Source organism: Macaca fascicularis, chromosome 1 (genome assembly GCF_037993035.2).
Source record: "Macaca fascicularis isolate 582-1 chromosome 1, T2T-MFA8v1.1".
Lineage (NCBI taxonomy): Eukaryota > Metazoa > Chordata > Mammalia > Primates > Cercopithecidae > Macaca > Macaca fascicularis.
Window position 1 is genome coordinate 13,010,554 of NC_088375.1, and position 9,162 is coordinate 13,019,715.

The 9,162-nt window shown below is 48.3% G+C and overlaps 1 pseudogene; it reads right to left on the minus strand.

Annotated features, from left to right (window-relative positions):
• Positions 1–345: 345 nt before the first annotated feature.
• Positions 346–4,490, minus strand: LOC102142256 (aconitate hydratase, mitochondrial pseudogene; annotated as a pseudogene).
• Positions 4,491–9,162: the final 4,672 nt, after the last annotated feature.

Here is a 9,162-nt window from a genome sequence, read left to right on the forward strand (position 1 = left end):
GCAGGTATCCCCGCCCGGCCACGTGCTAACATGCGGGCAACACAGGAGGGGACCGGATGAGAATTTCAGAGTCTGGTGCCTCCATCCACTCGTGGTCCTGAACACTCCACTATGGGACTGCTTTGGTAACACGACTTTGCAAGCAATGCTTCATTTAATCCTCATAACTTAACCCACTGACCCCAGCATTATTCCTACTGTGTGATACAGAAATTAAGGGTTGCCGGAAGTTATGATACCAGTGAATGGCAAAGCCAGAGCTCGAGTTTAGACGTGTGGGACTCCACAGCATATGGTGCAAACATCAAGCACCTTCCAGAACTCTTGCTCCGTTCTGTTGGCTAGGCCACGTCCTACACTGCAGGGTAACTGCGTGTGGTTAAACTTGTCATTCAAATTTGCAAAGGCAGTGTGCAGGTGGGATCATCCCTGGACCGGCTGCCTCATTTGCTCAACACTCTGCATCTGGGGTGTGGAGCCCTCTAGGTAGTAAAACCCTTCATATCAATTGCCTGCTTAAATCCCGCTGCTCTGGAGGTAGAATACCCACGGTGCCATGCCCACTGCTGACATCTCTACTGCTCTCACCCCACATGTTCACCTCACAGCATACCCTGGACCCTATTCTAGCCACAGGGTGTTATGTGTGATCCCCCAAAGAGCTGCCCTCGACACCTCCCCACAGCAGCTTGCTGAATCTGCCTTTTTTTTTTTTTTGGATTCTTGTTTTCCTTGCAAGAACAAAAGGTTCTCTCGAATCCTTCAGCCACCAATGAAATGATCAGGCAGGAGAAAAACTTTAGATGGGAGTCTTGTCAATAAAAATAAACAGTTGCATGGAGCTGCTTAAGATCTGAACCAAACACTAAAAATAGAAAGACAGGGGCTAAAAAGTTATTTTAAGAACCCCCCAACCACAGTCACTCTGCAGGCTGAGCAGGGGAGCAGGAAGCATGTCTGGTCACACCGCCTTGGAATCAGAGCCCATGGCTGGATGGATTGGATCGGCTGATGGCGTGTGTGGAGCTGAACTTGAACATGACGCCAGCGCTGGGGGGTGGGGCTGGGGTGTGGTGGGAGGCGCCGCCCTCACTGCTGCAGCTCCTTCATTCTGTTGAGGGCACTGCCGGCGTGGAACCACTTGATCTGCATCTCGTCGAAGGTGTGGTTCAGGTGGATGGTCTCCTGGGTCCCATCAGGGTGCTTGATAACGCACTTCAGGGGCTTGCCAGGGGCGAAGTCCTTCAGGCCCTGAATGGTCAGCTTGTCCACAGGGTGAACCTTGTTTAGTCGGCTGGGTCAGCGAAGGTCGGGAGCAGCTGCCCCTGCTTCCTCAGGTTGTTCTCGTGGATCCTGGCAAAGCTCTTGGTGATGATGGCCCGGCCCCAGAGGTGGTGAAGCTCTAGCGCTGCATGCATGCTCCCGGTTCGAGCCCTCGCCATAGTTCTTGTCCCTGATCACCACTCACCCGATGCCATGTTTCTTGCAGTAGCGGGCAGTGTCAGGGACGGGACCAAACTCCTGGGTGACGGCACTGCACAGGGAGTTGGCCTGGCTGTTTTCAGTGTTGACAGCACCAATGAGCAGGTTGTTGGAGATGTTGTCCAAGTGCCAACAAAACTTGAGCCAGGGGCCAGCAGGCGACATGTGGTCAGTAGTACACTTCCCTTTGACCTTGATGAGGATCTGCAGGTCCTCCAGGTCCTTGCCATCCCACCTGTCAAAAGGCTCCAGAAGCTGCAGGCGCTGGCTGGTGGGGCTCACAACCACGTGCTATCCACTTCTGTCCTTGTGGGGGTGCTGGTAGGTGTCCTGCCCAGGGTCAAACTCTGCTTGGGGAAGCTCATCTGCATCCGGAGCCTCCAGCTTGAACTTCTTCCCATCCTTGCCCAGCAGGTAGTCAGTCTCTGGGTTGAACTTGAGGGTTCCCGCAATGGCCAGGACTGTGACAATCTCTGGGGACGTGACGAAGGCATGGGTCTCGGGGTTCGCGTCACTGTGGCCTGTGAAGTTCCTGTTGTAGGAGGTGACGATTGTGTTCTTCTTCCCCTTCTGGACGTCCTTCCTGTCCCAGTGGCCAATGCAGGGGCCACAAGCATTGGCCGGGATGACAGTGAACTGGGACTTGCACTTGAGGTCATGCGCCAGTGCCTGCTTGGCCACAGCTGCTGAGCGCTCCAGATCTTCATAGCTTGAATTGTTGCAGCTACCAATCAGACCCACTTGGAGGTCCAGAGGCCATTCTTCCTTCTCTGCCACCTTGCCCACTTCAGCCACAGGGCGAGCCTGGTCAGGGGTGAAAGGCCCATGGATGTGCGGCTTCAGCTCACTGAGGTTAATTTCAATTAGTTGGTCATAATGGCAGCCAGGGTCAGGCGTCCAGTGATCCTTGGAGTCATCAGCTAGATTGGCAATGTCTGTCCGGCCGGTCTTGCTTAGGTACTTCTTCATCCTGTGGTTGTAAGGGAACACGGAAGTGGTGGCCCCAATTTCTGCACCTATGTTGCAGATTGTCACCATGCCAGCACAGGAGACGGAGTCTACGCCAGGCCTGTGGTATTCCATGATTTCACCTGTGCCACCTTTCACCATGAGGATGCCTGCCACCTTCAGGATCACATCTTTGGGTGAGGTCCAACTGAAGAGGGAGCCCGTTAGCTTCATGCCAATCACCTTGGGGCACTTCAGCTCCCAGGGGATCCCAGCCATGATCTCCACAGCATCGGCACCCCCAACTCCAATGCAGATGCCCCCCAGGCTGCCACCATTGGGGATGTGGGAGTCACTGCCAATCAGAAGAACCCTAAGGTATGCATAGTTTTCCAGAATAATCTAGTGAATGATTCCAGATCCAAGCCTCCAGAAGTCCACACCATATTTGACACAGGCAGTTGCCAGGAAATTATAAACTTCCTGGTTGATGTCCTTGGCCCGGCGCAGGTCTTTCTCGTCCCCAAGCTGAGCCTCTATCAGATGGCCACTGGATGGTGGATGGCACGGTCACCTTGGGCAGCCCACTGCTGATGAACTGCAGCATGGCCACGCGGTCCAGCGTAGCCACAGGTATGTCTCGCCCTGCTCGATTTCCTGGCTGGCCGGGTCATCCAGGTGTCCATACACGATCTTCTCCAAGAGGATCAGAGGCCGGTTCAGTCGTTTGCGAACAATGTTAATGTTCTTCTCTAGCAGGTCATAGTGGATGTACTCGTTGGCCTCAAAGTAGCTCGTCGCCATCTTGGCCCGTTGGCACAGTACTGAGGCCACATGGACTGAGGCACAGGACTGAGGCCACACACCCAGAGCTTTCTGCAGTCGGGTCACCAGCAGGCCGTAGGGTGCCATTTCGTGCACTGATAAAGATGAGGGCGTGTGAATCTGCCTCCTTATCAGTGATGTCACTCTCTGGTTGGCTGCTCCAGGACACCATCCCTAACCCCATCTGGTTAGGGATGAGATGAGACGCCTCTTCTCACTGCCGTCACATCAGCCTGAGCAACCTCATCACACAGACTCTCTGTCACTTGCTCATCGCCCACCAGACATCCAGGACCTCTGTGTGGCTGGCAGATGGGTGAGCATGAAGTGTGGGGATCTGGGAAGCCTCTGGGCTCCAGCACCAGACACACCTGGGCTTGATTCCCGCCTCCTCCTCCGGTTGCTGGCTGGAAACCCTTTCACCAGACACCTAGGTTGCTTCAGGTTCATTTTCCTCATGTGCAAAATGAACATCCTCTTACTCATCTTGCAGGGATGATGGAAATACTGAATTTTATCTACAAATAATTGCATATATTAACAATGCCAGCCACATAGTAAATTTTCATTCCTTGCATATATCGCCACCTAGTGGACATCTTTAATCAATAAGATTAAATCTGCTTGGACATTCCAGCACGATTTCATACTCCTCCTTTCCATCCTGCCATCCTCAGCAACTCGCTGGATACACCTGGACTGGTGCTGTCCAGCCTGCAGGCCGCCAGTCCCATGTGGCTGCTGACCACTTCAGCTGTGGCTAGTTGGAACGGAGACGCACCCTTAGTGTAAAAGGCACACTGGGTTTTGAAGACTTAGTAGGAGCAAAAGAATGTAAAATACTTAAACAATCTTTTTTTTTTTTTTTTTTTTAAATGGACTTCTGCTCTTGTTGCCCAGGCTGGAGTGCAATGGCACAATCTCGGCTCACCGCAACCTCCGTCTCCCAGGTTCAAGCGATTCTCCTGCCTCAGCCTCCAGAGTAGCTGGGATTACAGGCATGCACCACCATGGCCCCGGCTAATTTTGCATTTTCAGTAGAGATGGGGGTTTCTCCATGTTGGTTGGGCTGGTCTCGAACTCCCGACCTCAGTATCTGTCCGCCTCAGCCTCCCAAAGTGCTGGGATTCCATGCGTGAGCCACCGCGCCTGGCCCCCAACAATCGTTTTTAATATTGATTACATTATTACAATCATTGTCATATTTCTTTTTACCTTTTTAAATGAGGCTGCTAATGGCTGGATGCAGTGGCTCATGCCTGTAATCCCAGCACTTTGGGAGCCAAGGCGGGGTGATCACCTGAGCTCAGGAGTTCGAGACCAGCCTGGCCAACATGGCAACACCCCGTCTCTACTAAAAATACAAAAATTAGTGGGACGTGGTGGTGCGCACTTATCATTCCAGCTACTCGGGAGGTTCAGGCAGGAGACTCGCTTGGGCACGAGAGGCAGAGGTTGCAGTGAGCTGAGATCGGCTGAGATCATGCCACTGCACTCCAGCTTGGGCGACAGAGCAAAACTCCATCTCAAAATAAATAAATAAATAATTAAAAAAATAAAAATAAATAAAAGCAGCTGCTAAAAACTTTAAATTGCATATATGGCTCAGCTTTGGGACCTGCATCATATTTCTACTGGACAGCGAGTGCTATTCTACTCTCAAAAAAGAATTTGGAGGCTTGTGTCAATTCGTGATTCACTAAGTGCGCGTGTATGCAGGCGGGTGTTTCAACCCTTATGATTGACACTTTTCGAAGAGGCCACAGATAAGGAGCCAAACTGTACCCGGAGATGTTCCGAGCTGGATAACTGTGTGTCACAGAGAGGCTTCAACAAAAAGAGGAGTCGAAGTCACTTGTTCTGACGTTTTGCCCTGCCTCTCTGGACTTTCCCTGCGTGCAGCCCAATTCTTCACATCTTGGAAGGTGGCTTAGGCTTCTTTCGCAATCTCTAGCCTCAGATCCATTTGCTCATGTGCAATCTAGCAGTCAAGTGTCTAGTGCTGTTTTTTTGTTTGTTTGTTTGTTTGTTTGTTTTTGAGACAGAGTCTCGCTCTGTTGCCCAGGCTAAAGTGTAGTGGTGTGATCTCGGCTCACTGCAACCTCTGCCTCCCAAGCTTAAGTGATTCTCATGCCTCAGCCTCCCGAGTAGCTGGGATTACAGGCATGTATCACCACACCTGGCTAATTTTTGTATTTTTTAGTAGAAATAGGGTTTCATCATGTTGGCCAGGTTGGTCTCGAACTCCCGGCCTCAAGTGATCTGCCCCCCTCGGCCTCTCAAAGTGCTGGGATTACAGGCATGAGCCGCTGTACCCAGCCTCGTGCTGTTTTTGTTTGTTTTGAGACAGGGTCTCACTCTGTTGCCCAGGCTGGAGTGCAGTGCCGTGATCATAGCTCACTGCAGCTTCGAACTTCTGGGCTCAAGCAATCTCCCGCCTCACAAGTAGCTGAAATTACAGCCATGTGCCACCATGCCTGACAAATTTATTTTTAATACAGATAGGGTCTCACTATGTTGCCCAGTCTGGTCTTGAACTCCTGGACTCAAGTAATCCTCCTGCCTCTGTCTCCCAAACAGCTGGAATTACAGGGTGAGCCCACCACACCTGCCCAGCCTGTGCTGTTGAGGTGGAAAGGGCTTCGGATTTTCCCAGATGCTTTCAACAAGAAGCAGTCATCATGCAAGTTGGGAAAACATTCACCTGGCAGAGGTAAATGCTGAGGTCCAGAAAGCAAAGGCTGGTGTATTAGATCATATCGTATATGTGGATGAAAAATGCTTCAGTCTACCTCAAATTTAAAAAGCAGTTTTCTGATTCTGGGAATCATGGCTTGGAGGCATTGTGATTCACCCTTGCAAATTTCTGAGAAATTAGAAGAAATTAGTCGGTAAAGACCAGAAAGCAAACGTGAGAAGATATAATTAAAGAGGCCACTGATTGGGATAGAAGGCTTATTTACATCAAGAGTCTTTCAAAGAAAAGAGAAACTAAGCAGTCAGTTGAACATTAAAAAAAAAAAAAAAAATTAGAAATAAGGCAAAGACAAGTGACCATACTAGAGGATACATCAAAAAGTCAGAAAGATAATGAAAGATGAGAATCTAATTGTAGAGTGTACAGGTTTAGATTAATTATTAAAAGCTCCACACATACATTTGGAGAGAAAAAGGAGAATGCAAATTCAGAGAAAAACTCAAAGTCCTCAGTTATTTCCTCTCCATCTCCCTCGGCCTCAGTTTCCCCATCTTATGAAACCAGATGATCTGTAAGGCTCCTTTCAAATCCATATTTGTAATTCTACAAAATAAATAGCTGCATGAAGATCTTTTACTTCTCAGTTTTTAATCTCCAAAATTTCATAGCCAATTCTTGTAGAGAAAATAAAAATTACATATGAGCAAGAAAGGCTAATTAAAATAATCTTACCACCTAGAGACAGCCACTGTGAATATTTTAATGTATATTCTTCCCTATTCATATAGATATACATAGAAATAATATTGTATAAATTTTGTTTTGGCCTTTTTTTGTCAATGAAATATTGCAAGGATATTTTCCTGTCTTGGTTTCCTTTCCACATCATTGTTTGTGACCGCTGCCAGGTATTTTGGTCTAAATGAAAGTATCAGGGTATATATAATATTAGTTGCAGTGAAAATGCAAGTGTCTCCAGATTGGAAGAGATGAAGAAAGTTGAGAAAAACAACACTTTTCCTTGCACGATGCCTTCTACTTTACAAAAGACTTGTACAAAAGCTTTGTAATCAGCTGGGTGCAGTGGCTCACACCTGTAATCCCAGCACTTTGGGAGGCCGAGGCGCGCGGATCATTTGAGGTCAGGAATTTGAGACCAGCCTGGCCAACATGGTGAAACCCCATCTCTACTAAAAATACAAAAATTGGCTGGGTGTGGTGATGCATGCCTGTAGTCCCAGCTACTTGGGAGACTGAGGCAGGAGAATCGCTTGAACCCGGAGGCGCGGAGGTTGCAGTGAGGCAAGATCAGCCTCTGCATTCCAGCCTGAGGGACAGAGTGAGACTCCATCTCAAAAAAAAAGAAAAAAAAAAAAAAAAAAAAAAAGGCTTTGTAATCTACAAAGTGTTTTTACATCTTCTCTTAAGACTGCCCAACTAGCAGTGCCTAGCATATGGGAAGCATCAATAAGTGTTATTAAATAAATGGGAAATCAAACAAATATGCATTATCATATGTATCCTTATCAAACTGGGATTTGATGGGCCTCATTCTCATAATTTTATGAATTTTAAGGGTACCTCTATTACCTTGATAAAATCCATTATCATTTACATAGTATCCACACAGACTGATCTCATTTGAGCCTCCCAGCCACCCTGTAACTAACTAGGGTAGATAGCGTCAGTCTCATTAAAGAGAGGCCAGAGGCTGCGGCGGAGATAATCAGGGTCAGATAGTCAATCAGTGGAAGAGCTTGACCTTAGACTCAAACCCATGACACTTTCAGCTTCCTGACCATGACAAAATGTCCCGCCCCACCTTTATTTAAGCAGTTTGCGGTATAGTGAGGCAGAATCACCAGTGTGCAGGTAAATGTTTAACATTCAGCTCTCGGGGAGTGGAGCGAGCCCTGGTTTGCTGAGTTTGCTGATTTCTCTGATGTGAACACTCCTTCATGGCAGATTTGAAACTACCGACGCAACGTGATGACGTCATTGTATAGAGACCTGCACAATCAGCTCACGGGTGCCAGCGGGCCCCAACGCATCCCCGGGTGGAATGAACTTTCTTTCCACCTGATTGTTAATTCCTGGAGGCCAGGAACCACATCTCTTTGTAATTTTCACTGTCCAATGCACACAGACGGCAATACATCAGCCAGCATTTAGGCTCAACATCATTGCCCAGCCTGGGTTTCTCACTCTCTGGTTTCCTCACCTGCCAGCCCTCTTCCCTTGGACCTAGTGAAGTACTTGGAGACAATCCTGTCCCCTTTACCATTTCCCTTTCCTTCCTCTCTGTTCACGTCCCGGTCACAGCCTCAGGCAGAGTCACGGGCCCAATGCAAGAAGAGAGGCCGTGGAAACCTTAGGATCTCGCGGGGTTTTGTTTGTTTGGCTTTTTGTTTGTTTGTTGAGACAGGGTCTTGCTCTATTGCCCAGGCTGGAATGCAGTGGCATAATCACAGCCCACTGCAGCTTTGGCCTCTCGGGCTCAAGCACACCACTATGTCTGGCTAATTTTTTTTAATTTAAAATTTTGTTTTAGAAACAAGGTCTCGCCATGTTGCCCAGGCTGTTGGATCTCATGCTTCGTGGTCTTTTAAGACCAAGCTTAGCGTCTTCTTCCTATCCTGGAGTTCCGGCACTCACCTTCTCAAAACGCCTGGGCAGCTGCTTCCATGGGGGCCAGTGGGAGGGACAGAGGGAGCAGATGGGAGACGGCTCTGACTCGCAGTATTGCAGGGCTATTTCTTCAAAACTGAACTGGCACAAAACTCATCAACTATTTGGAAACCAGGGTTCCTGGCTTCTGGTTTTACTGCCCAGGGCTACAACTCTTGGGGCTATTTTTCTTGCCAGACATCTTACCGGGATTTTCTGCTGTGAAGAGCACTTCGTGCTGGTCTGCGCTGATAAAGAAATGTCATTTTCTTGAGGGTGGATGTGCTGATCTTGAAATAACGAAGAGCGCGCAGGGAGGCGGAGAAAAGACAGACTTTGGCGCCGTCTACTGGAAACTTCTGTTTCTGCATGATGTGGATGAATTGGATAAAACTGACAAAATGGAAATTGTATGTATATTCTGTTCTTTGATACATGATTGATGTTGAAAATCTCTTATAAGAAGAAATATCGAAAACATATTTAATGAATCATTAGTTAAATGCTAACTTCTCTTCTGCTAAAACTTCTATCAAATCTGC